Raw genomic sequence first — 15,562 nt, 5'->3', positions numbered from 1 at the left:
AAAAAGTGTTCTTGTTCCTGCAGAACCTTCATTTTGAATTTCAACCAGATTATTGTAATGATTGTTTACACTGCAGTCCCAGAAACATTTGCATTGGCACAACTGAGAGAAACATTGACTAGGGTGAAAGGTGGGGTAGGAAAAGCACATCTAATATTTTTTAAAAAATATTAGCAAGAAAAACCTTAAATATCCTCTTAGCTGTATGTCACACCTGCTGTTGCTGCAGTCTCCATCAAGGCCAATTCAGTCCTCACAGTATTAATCCCTGAGTAAATTAAGAGGTACTTGATGTAAATAGGAAGATTCATATCCCTTCAACCCTCTATCAGCTACTTCCGTAGGTTCCTAGCTTTCCGCTGATGTCTGTATGATGTGAGCAGAGGTGTCCATCTCAAGGAGATGGTTACCCTCACTTAGAAGTCACAACCACTTGCTCTCAGCTGGAACAAGGCCGGGACAGTCCTTTCTCACCACACCTGGCCTGGGCTGGGCTGGTAAACTTCACTGGTCACAGGGGAGGCAGGTCCTGCTGGCCTCAAGGCCGTGCTGCTGAAAGTCAGCTAAGGAGCCCCTCTGCTTCCACCACTACCATGTTATAGATGGTCAGGTGGTGTAAATAGAGCCTTGCCAATTCATGCTGCCTGAAAATCTGCTCCATGCTGCTTAAAGCACATCATTGACTTTCACATGCATACTCGTCTGTGCCTAACAAGTGATGGTGGGTGTTTAGAATCCCATTACAGGTTCATTACAGCACATTCCATATGAAATTGATTATGAATTCCACTGCAGCCAAGCAAAAGACTGTTAATTAGCTAATTATTGCCCAACATACATTCAAAAGGCTCACTCAGTTGCTTGAACTTTCACTTCATATTTCACGCATTTTCTGCATTGAAATTCGGCAGCATAATGGGACATGCATTGATCTTGAGCCCTCCCTTTCATCGAGGCTGAACAGATGCCCAACTGCCAAGCTAATCTTCTGAAGACAAGGGGGCTGGTGCCTCACCCTTTGCTCTTAAGCCTCCTTCAGTCCTTGCCAACCTCTTTTGCCTTCCTGCTTTGCTACTGACAAGCGAGGAAATGAAATTTGCATTAGTTTTTCTCTTTCTCTCTGTGGCTGCAGCCCTCTTTATTAAGCAGTTGAAATCACACCCGCCAATGGAGCTCCTCTTGACTTTTGCCTTCACTTCTCCAAGGCCCCATTCCTCAATAACGTTGAATTCCTCCTCCTCTGAGATGAACACAGATGGAGCTGATGTAAATTTGCATTGACATCAGGGGTAGAACAATTCTGAATTTACCCCATGTGAAGACCCAGCCTGACAATAAGATGAAAGGATTCAGCGTCACTCAGAAGCAAACTTGAACTTCTAACATGTCAAATTTCCACACGTTCTTCATTTTTAGATGGTCCTTCAGGCTCAGATATTGGTGTACATCTGCATAGCTTCACTGATGTTGACGGCACCACAGCATTGCGTTTGGCACCAACGGGTATCATCTGTCACCGGCCATGCCCTGTCTGAGGGCTCAGACTACATGGGCTTGGTGCCCATTGACTTTGGTAGAGCTATAGATAACAGTACTGGTGGCAGATCTGTGTTTATTCCCTCCAGGGGAGCTGGTTGTCACCAGCACATGAAGATTGTTGGGTGGTGGTACCTCTTCTTGCAGTCATGTAAGAATCTCCCACCACCCTGACGTCCTCAGCTATGGCAATCATTGATACTGTGGATTAATTTCTTTACTAGTGAGGTGTCCCTTGGTTCTGGCATTGATTCGCTGCCAGGAGCTTTTCACAAAACTTCAGTAGTGCTCAGGATCATACATAGTGAAACCTTGCTCTGGAAGTTTCAGCCTGGAAGTTTCAATATGCAGAGATCTTGCTTTGTCAAAACCTGGCCTAGTCCAAAAGCATGAAAGATCATGAAGTCACAGTGATGCTATAGAGTTTTCGTGTGAAATATTTGCTATTCTCTCATTCCTGCTTTGAGGATCCTGTATATAAGGATTCACTGATTAGATTGCTATTCTCTGGCCTAGATACTGTAAATATTCTCACATTGCCATGGTGAAGACCTGCCTAGTCTGTTTATGCACAAAGGGTGATTTATTCATTAGATAAATATGTAATTTTTTGGTTTCTTTGTTTAAAAATATTTCCACAGTACTGTCAGAACCCGCAACAATGGAGGCTGTGATTTATCACTCACATTCCTCTAACCAAAGAGAATTTTATTAAAAAGATTCAGTGAATGAACCCACGCTTCTATCATTCCCTCTCCAAATGAAATCGAAGCAGAAGCACAGAATTAACTCAGTGAGCTCTTTAAAGCACAAAAAGAGAAAGAGAAAAAAAAGAAAACAAAAATGAGAGACAGGAAAAAATGAAACGAGAGGAAAATAACAAAGAAAATGTCAGCGAAGTGCGTAGGGAGGTACAGTGACAGGTATACTGAGGGATGGATCCAGCTGAAAGGGGAATTTTCATCTCAGGTTTCTGTAATAGCCAACATTTGTTGAAAGCACAGGACTGTTGACCCCCCCCATCTCCCCCCTAACAATTCAGCACATATTTTAGCAGGAGGTAGCCATTCTTATACAGAAATGCAGTGGAGGCAGAAATCAGTCTGGAACTGATTTGACTGAGTGGAAGTTTCCATACAAAGCAGGGAGCAGCTTATTGGGAGCAGACACCTCATTCCACCCGGGCTGCTGAGGGCCAATCCCTTCCGCAGCGCTAGCTGCCCGAGCTGTTCCCTCCGGAAAACCTGAGTCAGAAATTGAGCTCCTCTCTCATTTATATGTAGCTGAGCGGTTACAGTGCTTGCTTCAGTTGCCACAGGTAAACAGTTCCCATCTTGGCCCGACGTGGTTCAAACCCTTGCTCATGTGGTACCTGCACTGAGCATGAGGCTGTATGGAGCACGGGGCTAGATTTTATTGCAAACTCAAGTGCTCTTCGCTCTGCTGAATCTTCACCACTGATATGCAATAATTCCTGGAGGAATCGAGAGAGACCGGGGAACTGTGAGGTGTTGTACCCTCAATGGGTCTGGAGATAGGGAGTCCTACATTTTCATAGACTCGTCTAGGTTTGAAGGGACCTTTAAGATCATTGAGTCCAGCCATCAACACAACACTGCCAAATCTCTGTTCTCCAGGATTGTCTTTGTATTTTGGATAGAATGGTCACTAGATAAATCAAGTAGCTTGGGAGTGAGCATCCCTACTCCCTGCTATGTTAGCGTCTGTAACCTTGATTGGAGCAGAGGGTGAAGTGACGTGTCCTCTGTCACCCAGGGCAGAAGTGACACGGGAGAGAGTGTGTCCTTCATTTTAAGCAGGGGGTTGAGACAGGTTGAGACCCCTTCTCTCCACATCTCCCCCAGAACTACCCCGAGGCCAGCGTCTCGCAGTGTAGAGTAACAAAGAGTAACAAAGTCAAAGGGAGGGTCAAAAATGTTTGGTGACTTCTAATATTCGTCCCTATTTATAAGGACTCTCCTGTTAACTGTTTCCCATGTTTGAGCAGGAGACTGGTGTCTTTCTAACCAAAAACAATAATCCAGTGCTTCGTTGGCAAGAAAATGACTGTCACTTCCACCAAATCCCAACTGTGTCCAAAATGCATTATGTCAAATAGCTAACAGTGTTCTTATGACGAAATGTGTTTTTGTCTAATACCTAGATCATATCTGCCAGCAAAATGAATTCTGTCAAAGTCTCTTGAAGCCCTCTGTCAAATTAAAATATATCTTCCCCACCTGAAAACAGATCTCTTACTCTGATGGCAAAATTCATTTGATATGATCCCTTAAGCTTTTCTCCTGGAAAATCATCATGTTAAAATTCCAAAACCACTTTGCAGAGAAATGTGATTTCACCCTCTCTCCATCCTCACTGCTATTGTTCAAGATCTTTTTCTAAAAAAGAAAAAAAAAGAAAATTCAGGCATAATAACAATGATTTTGCTTCTCAGAACAGTTTATATAAAAAAAAAACACACGGAAAATTACAAAGGCTTTTTTTAATAGTCCATGTTCAGAGCAAAAGGGTTAAAGAAGTCTGTCAAATAACAGCAGCAATAGAAATGAACTGTAAAATGTATACATATATAAGACCGATGCACAGAATATGCATTATTTGACAGAGGCGACGTTTAGAAAGATAACAAAGAAACAGTGAATTGTTGCAAGGACAAAATGATCTTTCTTTTCCTACGAATGCAAATGCAATGACGGGCCTCCTACAGAGTCCGCCTCCAGTCATTCAGTACTTATACCTGGTTGTCATGTGGATGTCACGGTCAATTATATTGCAAATAATCATTTTCAAATCCAGCTCTGGATAGCGTTGCAATTCAAATTCACCAGACCGTCAATATTTCAACCTACTGGGAATCAGAATCCGTAGTGAAGGGAGCAGTTCATGAACTTGTTGGATAAATGTAGAAACGGTGCCATGTTGTGAAGCCACTCAAGAATAGGTTTTAAGAAGTTTAGGACATATTTTGGGGTATTCTCCCTCTCCCTTCCCTTTCACGTGCTTTTCTGTTTGTGAAATGCCACTTCATAAGACAGTTTAAACAAGCACATTGTTTTGCTTGGTGGAATATGTTTAGTAAATAACATTAATTGCTGAAGGGTGAAGACACAGGGTGCAGCAAATATCCTTATACCTCTGCCTGTATTGGTTTCTGAACTGTATTCATTTTGAAAGGATAAAAACAAAGATCAGGGCTCTTTTGTAAGACACTAATACACACAAAGGCTTTGGGTTTGTACCTTTGATTGATTGGTACTGGAATGAAGGAGGAACTTCTTACTGGGAAGTTGTGAGCTGTGGCCAGAATTGCAAAACAAGGGTAGGAACCCAGGAACACCTTCCGTTGTGCTACACAACTGAACTAGCAAAGGGGCAATGAGATGCTCTGAACCAGGGGGCGATGGGAGATGGCTGGGCTGTACCCTGACCTTCTGTGTGACCTTGGGTGATAAGAGGCCAGTATGTACTTGTGGGAGGCTTTGGCTGCTGACAGAAGTCGGGTTTTTTCCCCTCCATAATTAGGCAATTGCATGACAGTGTCCTGGTATTGTTTCAAGCAGCAGAGACCAAATTCTAGTCTCTCACAGAGGAGCTTCCATTAAATCAGTGCTCTCTCTCTATTCTCAACTGCTGAAAGGCAGGTTGGGATTTAGCAAGCGATTGAAATTGATCTGAATTCCCAAAAAGTGGTAAGTCTTGCCTGCCCTTTCCTGGGTCTGGGGTTCCCAGCTTTTCTGCTGTGTAGAACTAACTAAACACCAGCACTCCAGGGCCATGAGTCAGGGAACAGGACAGATGAAAAACAAGAAAATTAAAAAAAAAAGAAGATTTTGCTTTTGGTACAGATTTAGATCAGCTTAAAGTGCTTGTCAGATTTCAGATTTCAGTCTGACATGTTGATCTGATCAAAGCTGGACTAGAACTGCCTCACCTTCCCCTACACTGGAAGAACAATAAACACAGACTTCTGATAAATGGGCTGGACACGTAATGGAGTTCAGAGGGGTGAAGGAAACAGAGAGCACTGTCAGAGACGAGCATAAACTTAGTCCTACCATCCTTAAGCTTGGCTCTAGTATGCCACAGACATGCATTTGCACTATGGGAATGCAACAGGTCAGCTTTCAGTGAGCCGAGAGATCATCTGTGTTAACATCAGCTGGAAATTCATCAGTGGCTCTTGTTATTAAACTGGTATGATCGTCCCTTCTGCCCCCACATTCCTCATAGCAGAAAGTTACCATCAAGAAATGGATATCTGTTGTCTTTAGACTACTCATGGTAAGGGAAGTATCCTACTTTCTAGAAGCTCATAATTTAGGCGTTATAGGAGTGAAAACAGGGTGAAGTTAAATTGAAGAAATTGGAAAATGGAAATTGATCTCCAGTAGATGTGATCTGGGGGAAAAAATCAATCAGATATTTCTGTTATCCATGATTGATAGTTGATAATCTGCATAGTTCTCTGAGTTACCCAGCAAGTTTGCAACATAACTATGAAAACTAAGCTATTTCCCTAAGTATCAGGTTTTGGCGTCTTAACTAAATAACCCATCTGCTGCAGGACTTGACAAGAACTCTGCCCTTGACAGTCCGCAAGTTCGATACGATTTTGTTCATCTTCAAATGCATACAATATCTTGAAAGTCTCCCCGCTCTAGGTTTAATGATTTCTTAAGCTCTGTGTGTGTGTGTGTGTGTTTGCTTTGCCACTTACACAATGCATAAACATCCTTTCTGTAATTGGTGGTGTGGAGAGCACAGTTGTGAACTTAGCATCACTGTAGCTGTGCCGCGAATAGGAAGCTCATGTTCTTCAGCAGGAGGGGGAACAATATACAGTTATTTAGATAAGCATGCAGTAATTACAGATAATTATGTTCTATATTTGTAGATGGATCAAAATACATTATTAAAAAAAAATCCTCTCTGCAATTATACACCTACACATGTATCAGAGTTTAATAACTGCATTGCAGGAGCTTTGCCAATACACACTTGGAGCAAAGTGTGTAGTAAAGTCGGCATACAAATTAAAAACTAAACACAAGTACAACTGAGGCTTTCAGAGAAGAAGGGCTAAATAAGGTGGTACTTTGGCAAATGCTACTTTTTCCTTCTCGGGATTCCTGTGCACAGGGACAGCTTGCCTGGTGATGAAGGCCAATTTGAGATTAGCCAAGGGTTCAATTCTGAGGTCTGTGACGAGTTTCCTTAATGATACTTCAGTGTGCAGCTGTAAAGCGAGGGCCATCCGTTTGAAAACAGCCACTCACTTGGGATGAGTTTATTACTGGGAGCTGGGGGACATTTGAGGCTGTTGGCCCAGTTAGGCCCACGTCAGGTGACATATGCTGCTGCTCATGAGGCAGAGGAGCCACATGAGTAGCTCTGTGCTCTCTCCATCCCACCATAGCTGCCACCTTTTGCTTGAAGAAAACTAATCAACAATAAAGCTCATGTATTTACATGGGAAACCTTCCACGGGCACCAAATGGCTTTGGCTGTTTTCTGCTGGCAAGAAACGAACACAGTAAAATCTGTGTCACAGGAGGTGGGGGGCGGTGAGACACCCACAAAATACACGTACACATGTACGTAGACACACACTTCTTTGAGGAAAGAGCCCAATTCCGTTAATTTGCCATCTGCTGCGATGTTTGAACTCTGCCTCTCTCAGCTGGCTCTCATCTTTGTGCAAAATGTTTTTTCTCTCTTGGGAGGATTATTGTTCTGGGAACGTTTTGGACTCACTCTTGCATTTACACGCACGGATATTCCCCCCACCCACTCCACCCCCTCCTGTCTGTTCTGCCTCTGCTTAGGAAAGCACTGGCTTTGCACCTTCAGACCTTTGCAATATTGCTGTGTGCCCCGCGTGATTGGGTTACTACCTCCAAAGCAATTGGAAAGGACAAGCTCATTGTCTGTGAAACAGCATTTCATTGAATCTCCCTTCCTTTTTATGGGATAATCATGTCTTTGTGACTATTTTACACCTCTGTAGCAACACAGTCTTTATTATTTGTGTTCCGATAGGGCCTCGAGGGTCCACGTGAGGCGGGGGCCCTGCTGCGTTAGCTGCTGTGCTGGTAGGACATCACAGAGTGCTCTGGGAGCAGAGACAGGCTGAGCCACATGCTCGGGCACAGCCTTGCGTACGCACATCTGAGATTCAGATCTCACCCTCCTCTTCTTATGGGAACTGGCACAATTCACTTGGGGCTCAGTCCAACAGGGGTTCATTATACTCCAGTGTCCATGGGACCATGGTATCCCAGAGGTGCGTGTAAGTTAGTAAGGCCTGGGAAAAGTGGGGATAAAGAGCATTTAATCTGCAGTAGCATCCCTCCCTCCCCCTGCCATCATTAGCGCTTTGCCTTGCCTCTGCAGAGCCATCCCAGAACAGCCCTGCAGCTTCTCTCTGCCTCCTTCAGTCTATATATCGGGCAAGGAGCTAGAGATGTCTCCGTGGGCATAGAACACATACATAGCCCATGCGGAATGGCTGCAAACTGCTCTGTATCTTGGAGAGGATTTTTCTCCCCAGCTTCTGCCGAAGTGCGCTGGGTGGCCTGTCACCATGCTGATGCTCAGAGGTAACACAGGGGCTTCGTCACAACCAGCTTGGCATGAGGATTTATCCTAATGGTTAATACTTTTGTTCCACTTTGTAGGAGATGCTGTTAATAAACCATGTAAATCCAGAGAGCTAGGATTTTGAGGGACTTAGAACTGAAAGAAAGGCCTTGTCAGTTTAGCCACTTTTTTTTTCCTGTTTCTCCCTGCATCCCATTCTATTACAGCAATAATTAGGTTGACAGGAGAAATGGCCTGAATCTATTTGAATGACTCTATCCTGAGCAGCAGTCACCACCGTTCCCATCTGATACTTCACAGGCATTGTAAAAAACGTTCTTAACACTGACAGTCACTTCAGCAAAGAGGACAAATCTCAAATAACCCTGTCGATTTTCCTTTTTCTTACACCAAGTTTTCCTTTCGACTTTTTACTTCTGATCAGCTACTACGTAAGCAGCTGTGTGGCCGGGTGATGTGCGGTTGGGATCATGTGTGAGAACCCAAGCTCGAGGGCCTGCAGTGAAGTGTGTGTGCGCGTGTGTGTGCGTGTGTGTGTGTGTTTGTGTGTGTGTGTGTATTTTAGCTGGGCAGAGCGGGGATATTCTGAACACAATGGGGAAAGAGTGGTTTCCTTTGAGAAACAGGATGATTCAGCCTTTAAAAGAATTAGTCTCTCTCTAAAGGGAGCTGAGAAACGTATCATTTAGTCGGGGTAGTGAATCCTTCCTCACTGTGAGGTGGTAAGACCCTGAGGCTGCAAGCAGACAGACAGTTAGCTCCTTCCAGATTCAGCCATGCCTGGAGCAGTGGTCCTTGCCCTTCACTGCCGTCCAACTCCTGATCTCCCACTGATCTGCTGGTAGAGACACTCCTGCTAGCAGCTGCACCCCGTTTGTACATGGGTTTCACGGCTTAAATGCCTCGCTGACATGCTTTGTTTGGACTTGGGCAGCTTTGAGAACAGTTGGTAGCAGAGTTTCACCAGTAGGCCAGGGAAAGAGTGGTAGAGATGTGCTGGTGAGGACATCTCCTGTGCCTAGTGTGGCTGTCTGGACAGCAGCTGTCTGCCTGTGTTTTAAGGGAGCTAAATAGTTGTTTCATGATGCCACTTTGGTTCCTTGGGAAAGTGGATTTCACTAGTTATATTTAGGTAGAGGAAAGGCTGTGGGTCTCCCTGGGGGTGGATAAGTTGAAGGAAAGGGTGGCTTGTCAGTCTCTTCAGGCTCTGTTTCTTCTGGCCTATCTTTGGGATACGACTGATGCAATTTATATGTTCTACTAGTCCCTTTAGCACATAAACAACATTTGCATCTCTCAGAAGGTGCTCTCTCTACTACTTTAAAGCTGATTTTTTCATTGGTTTTGATAGGAATTTTGACTTAGAAGTTCCTGTTGCTAGGACAGTAAAGACACAGCATGAACAAATACAGCTCATCAGTATTCTAGAGCTGGATTCGAAATGAATGTAATAGATTTAAACTAGTACAGTTATCACAGCCATGGAAGGCTGCAGGAAGTTGTAAATTATAGTGTTTTTTAGCTTCTCAGATGGGCAAAAATCAAAATATTGGGTCAGATCAAAGGTCCCTCTAGTTGGTATTCTGCCTCTGGCTGCTGGCCAGTGGCGGAGGCATGGGGGAGTGCATACAGAACAGCACATGCAGGGCAATGAGCCTGCCCTGGTACCTCCCCCAGCAGGCAGCGCTTCGGGGATTTTCAGCAGAGAAGGTTACTCCCAGAGGCTGTGATGTAGTGGCCAGGAATGATCTAGTCTCATGTAAGTTCTCTTTGAATTGGTCCAAGTGACAGAGGCAGGTTGCAGGCATTCCCTTTTCCTGAACCGTTTTTTTCCCCAAAATAGAAGTGACTGTAAAAGGTAGCAGTGGGGTTAAGCTATCCCGTATGAAGTCTGAATGCTACGCTGGCAGGTTGCATCTGCTCCTGAATTTGTGCAAGTGACATCAAAGCTTCTTAGATTGATTCCCTCCTGCTTTCAGTTCTGTGCAGAAGCCTGTGATGAGGCTGGTCTCGTAACTATGGACCAAATGGACTAAACATCCACAAGAACGTGGGGTGAGGTCTGCGCTCTGGCTTCTCTTGCAGAGATAGTGTTGTCAGGAGGATGATAGAGGAATCAAGCACTAAAGAACTTGTACTTCTTTCTTTGCCTTTGCCCTTAGAGAAACTTCTATCACAACTCTGGATAGCCTGTTCATTAGCACTGACAACAAACGTATGCTGTTTCTGTTCCCGAGTCACTGCGTTATGTGGCAATTACTTACTATGTGTTTCTCCTCCCTTTATATATAATCTCATTTTAATGTGCATGTCACAGTTTTAATAAACTGGAGTTCAAAGGATGAGCAATTATACAAATCTTTCATTTCACACATGAAAAGCGTGATTTTAAAGTTGTCAGCAAAAAAAAAAAGGCATTTCTTTGATTCACTTTTCAATGCAATTACCTAATGTCTGTTGTGGGTTTCAGCAAAGCAGAACTTCAGCTGGTGTAAATTCACAGAGTGCCTTTGATTTCAGTGTCTTACACCAGTTGGAGGTTTGGCTTCCAAGGTGGATTACTGCAACTTTCAAGATAAGAAATGAGGTTGGAGTTTATCCGCAGCCAAAATGAAAACAGTGATGGTTGGTGTGGTTCAGTCCTGTGGGATTTTTACTCTTACTAAGCATTTTGTTTACACTTTAAAAAAAAAGTAAAATTCCTGCAGAGATGTAGGGAAGAAATCATAGCCCAAAAGATGAAAAGGTCTGAGATTCTCTAGAACTTCATGATTTCTGTGGCTGTTCCCAAAGTTGTAAAATGAGGATACAATACTCTTAATGCAAAAACATAAGGGAGGGACAGTATTAGGCATTCAGCTGTAAGTTCTAGGAGGTCCCTCTACATGATGGAGATAGAGGGAGAGATGACCTCTTCTGAACAACTGACGTGAAGCCTCAGTGCAGGTGAGAGAAAGCCCTTCTCTCATGGCTGGCTGTATGGAAAATCAAGGATAGTTGGGGTGCTGCAGTTCCATGGGATGAGTGCTCTTCCCCGGCTCCCACGCCTTGCAATGGTGAGTCATGACCTACGATAAAAACCATGCAGCTTTCACTCCAGGGCTGTTTCACAGCAGCTCTGAGAAACAATCAGTTCTGTGGAGATGCTTTCTTCTGCTTTGGGAAATGAGCAATTCAAGGTTTCAGAGCAGAGTATGTGGCCCCAGCACATCCCTGGGGCAGCTGGTAAAAGCTGGTTTTAAACAGCAGGTTGTATAAGGCCTTGGTTGTGATTTTACCAGTTGCCTTCAGTCCTGTCTGCATTAGAGGCAATGCAAGACTGAAGTGTAAAGTTTCTTTTCTAGTGTCTGGAAAGTCCTTGAGCAACCTGCAGGATTCTGTTTCACCCTTCCTCGACCTTCTTGGAGCAGAACGAAGTGAGAACAAAATCATGGCGGTGTTAAAGACTTCACTAAAAAATTGTCTGGAATCAGTATATTGAAAAATTCCTGAAGACACAATACTGTGGAGCTCATTCTGTTAGCATTTGCAAAGTACTTTGAGACCCTCTGATGAAAGGTGATGGTGTAAGTGCAAAGCATCACACATTTTTTGCTATCATGAGTTCCTTGGGGGTGAAATCCACCACGCATGTGTCCTCTCAAAGGCATTTTGTGAAATTTCCATCCATGTGTGGGGAAAGCATCTTTAACATTAGGACTGCAATGTAGGGCACGGCTGACTTCTCAGAGGCTAGAATGAAATTGCAATATTTTTAATTATAGCACTCCACTGTTTTTCAAATAGAGCGTTTCGCTTGACATGATGGGTGGCTGTTCTTAGGGGGCTTTACTTTAGCTGGGATAAGTGACTGGAAAAAACCTCAGCGCCAGCATCTGCGGGAGAGCAGTTGGGGAGGTATGTGATTGGTAGAGCAAGCATTTCCCTCTGCATTGCAATGAAACTATTTAGTGTAACCCTTAGTTAAAAAGTAAATTGGCTAAATGGCTCTGCTCACATTATCCCTCTGTAATAAGTATCGTGGCTGATCCTGTAATGCTCCTCCCCTCCTTTTTTGTTTAAGTAAAGAATGTTACTGTAGAGGCATAATTTTCATAAAAACATTCTGGGAAAAAAGAAAAAAAACAGCACCAAAATCAAAAATACCCTGCTGAACCTTTTGCATTCACCCAAAGAAACAATATTTCAAATTATGCAAAATGATTAGAACCTAGTTCTGCATTAAGGGAAATTACTGCACCATACAGAAAATTGGAGGTGGTGGCATTGATATGGAATTATAAAATAGGAGAACACTGCCTGGAGTTCAGTGCTTTTAATTCTCACGTTGCTCTGTTTCTTTTCTATTTTTCCTCCCGCTTTGTCCTTGCATAAACGTAGACAGCCTTAGTCTGGGTGGAAAGTTCTCTCGCATAGGAAGTGTATCTTAAATGAGTTGCCTCTGAACAGAAACCAGTCCGGAAAACTGCCATGTTGTGTGTGGTGCTGCTCAAGCCTCGCCACAAGTCATCGATGTGGCACATAACCAGGAGCCAGTCTTCAGTGGAGACCCACCACAGCCTGGCTCTTAGCCTTGGCGCATAGGTTGTTTGGACCTGGTTTGTTTTATCCATGCATCAGATATGCAAAGGAGGTGCGATTGAACCCTCCACATGCTTCTCCAAGAGGAGAATTTTGTCTCTTCATTTGAGCCATTAGGTTGTACGCAGGTTTTATTCTCCTGTGCTGCCGCGATGGCTAGAAACTCAGGAATACAAAAAGAAAGGCAGTGCTAGCAGTGATCACAGGGCTCCTGGAGCTGCAGCCTCAATTAAAGCACCAAATGCAGCCTGAGCTCACAACACAGGGAACTACGTCCTCCTTTTTTTTTGTTTTCTGTTTCTCAGTTTGGCAAGGCAAAAACCCACAAGCTGCTTCTTCAGAGCATTAGCTCTGCTTGTGTGGCCTCATTGTTGTTGTCACGCACAGGGACAGGCTGGTGACCAGCGGGAGTCGATGAGCACTTAGGTACCGTACGTGGCAGAGATAAGCCTCCCTGTGCCTGCTGGCGCCAGACGAATGCCGGGGCTCGTTCTCCGTACGTTGACACTCAGTCTTCTGATTGAGGAGATAAAGATGGAACGAACAAGTCTGTGAAAGAAGCATGGGTTTGGGCAGCATCATAAATCAAGGCAGACTGGACTGCATGCCTATTTTCCTTTCCCCAGGCCAAAAGATAATGGATATAAGTCTCTAACATTGTCAACTGTTCTTTCTTCTCTCCTTCACACCGTCTCCTTAGTTCTTGTATTTATCGATGGCTGTGCTAACACAGATATACTCTGGTTTTTGAACTGTGCGGATGGTCGGATGACATTTAAATCAATATCATGTGGCAGTTTTATTTTCCCAGCCTTAGACACAATCTGTCCATTGTGCTAACGCTGTTTGTGACTTAAATGAATGCAAGAATTTATAGGTGCATCTCGAAAGTGCTGCTTCCTTTAATCATGCCAGATAAAGGAATTCCTGCCTTATGCAAAGCAGGAGTGTCATCTGGTTAATGGGAAGATACTTAGCAGATGCAAGCTGCATGAATCCTTCATTTAAATGACTGCATTTACAGCCCTAATCGGACAAAGGAAACCGTGGACCAGCAAGAAATAAAGGCTGCCAAAAAGAAAGAGAAAATGTCCTTCATTGGGTACACTCTGGCAGGATGAGGGTAATTTTCATAGCCTGTAATGTAAGAGTGTAATATTTTATTTGCTTCTTCTGCCATTGCTCCCTTTATTGCCACAGCCTGATGCACGCGGTGGCCTGGCTATGTAGGCACATCATCAGATGCTGCAAAGACCATGGTGCCAATAACCTGCTCAATAAGAAGTATCAAAGATGATGTTGGGAGTACAGCGGGTGTGTGAACATTAACTCCATGGGCAAGAAATTTGCAGATTAGAGTGCAAATGTACAGATCTTGTAGGCTCTGTCAGTGAGGAAATGTCCTTGATGTGGACCGATCTCTCTTAAACTGCACAGTCTCCTGTGCTGAGATTGTCAACAGGAGCTGGGAGACGATCTTCCTTCCCAGGAGGTTCTAACAGACGCATCCGCAGGAAGATACTGAGGTACTCGGCCTGTGACTATATAAATAGTCATCCCTCTCCTGGTGAAGAGCAATTATTCTTTTGACAGTCTTCCATATTCACTTTTTCTAAAAGCCAAGAGAAGGGCTGTTTACAAAACACAGTGTCGGAACATCCAAATTCACAAGCTGGTTCCGTTTCAAGGGATTCAAAATGAATTTGCAAAAGAACCAACATGCTGAAGTGTTCTGATGATCTTTTTCCTTAAATGGAAGAAATGAAAGGTACCTCAGGTCTACCAAAACTGTGTTTAATCAAACACATAGTTAGAGCCATTCAAGTAGCACTTCGGTATATCCAACAGTAGACCCACAGTTACAAATAATTTATGAAATACCTGAGGATAAAAAGTGTTCTATCAGTGTGAGAGTACAGTGTAAACAATCATTAGGATATATTCACTATTGTGCTGTCTGATCTCCAGATGAGCCACTTTAAACACACGGAGCCTGTCATCTTCCAGGAAATCAAAAGCTCATTTAAATACCAGGATCCACCGAGAGCAGTTCAAACAATATACATCTCTTGACAAAAAGAGGCTCACTCATCCAACGCAAAGGAATGCAGTTTTACAAAACTACATGAGAATTAAATCCACAATGCAGCATGTGCTCTGTTTGACAAGTGATAATTAACTGCTGGCAATATAATTTTAGTTTTGATGCAAACTTGTTTTTCATTAAAAACTAATCAGGGAACATTTGCATGGGGTGGGACAGCGTCCTGCCAGGCAGGAATGTTCATAGTTCAGTGGCTGCTGACACATTTACCTCATGCTGAAGATGTATCCTACGGGGGAAACCAAAGGGTCAGATCTTCCTCCCAGTGAAGCCGGAGCTTTTTTATCAACTCCAAGGGCTTTGGATCTGATGGATGCAATGCCCCTGGCAATGCTCTTGTTAAGGAGGTGCTTTGTCAACTATACTAATTTTCAGAAAATGCAAATTGAAGGACTCAAGAGAACTCTCTGAAGGCAGCCCTCCCCTTTACAGGGGGAGGTTTAGCTCTTTCCAAGAATGATCATGAGTATCTTGTTTTAGAGTGGACCAGGACACAATATTACTGTACTTGTTTCAGAGAATTGTACCCGCAGTATAGTGGGGGCAAAATAAGAAAGAAGGAAATCAGCTGAGTTTCCTTTGAGGGTCTGTCTGGGGTACATCTCGGCGTGACGAGTTTAACATTCAGTGCATAGGTCAGAGCTCCAGCTTCCAGAGAGGAAAACAGCCATCTCAAAGACCACTCTGAACTTTCAAATGACCGCAAAGGCTATTATCCTT

This window comes from Rissa tridactyla, chromosome 18 (assembly GCF_028500815.1).
Source record: "Rissa tridactyla isolate bRisTri1 chromosome 18, bRisTri1.patW.cur.20221130, whole genome shotgun sequence".
Taxonomy (NCBI): domain Eukaryota; kingdom Metazoa; phylum Chordata; class Aves; order Charadriiformes; family Laridae; genus Rissa; species Rissa tridactyla.
The sequence above is the reverse complement of the archived record's forward strand: the minus strand, read 5'-3'. Positions refer to the sequence as shown.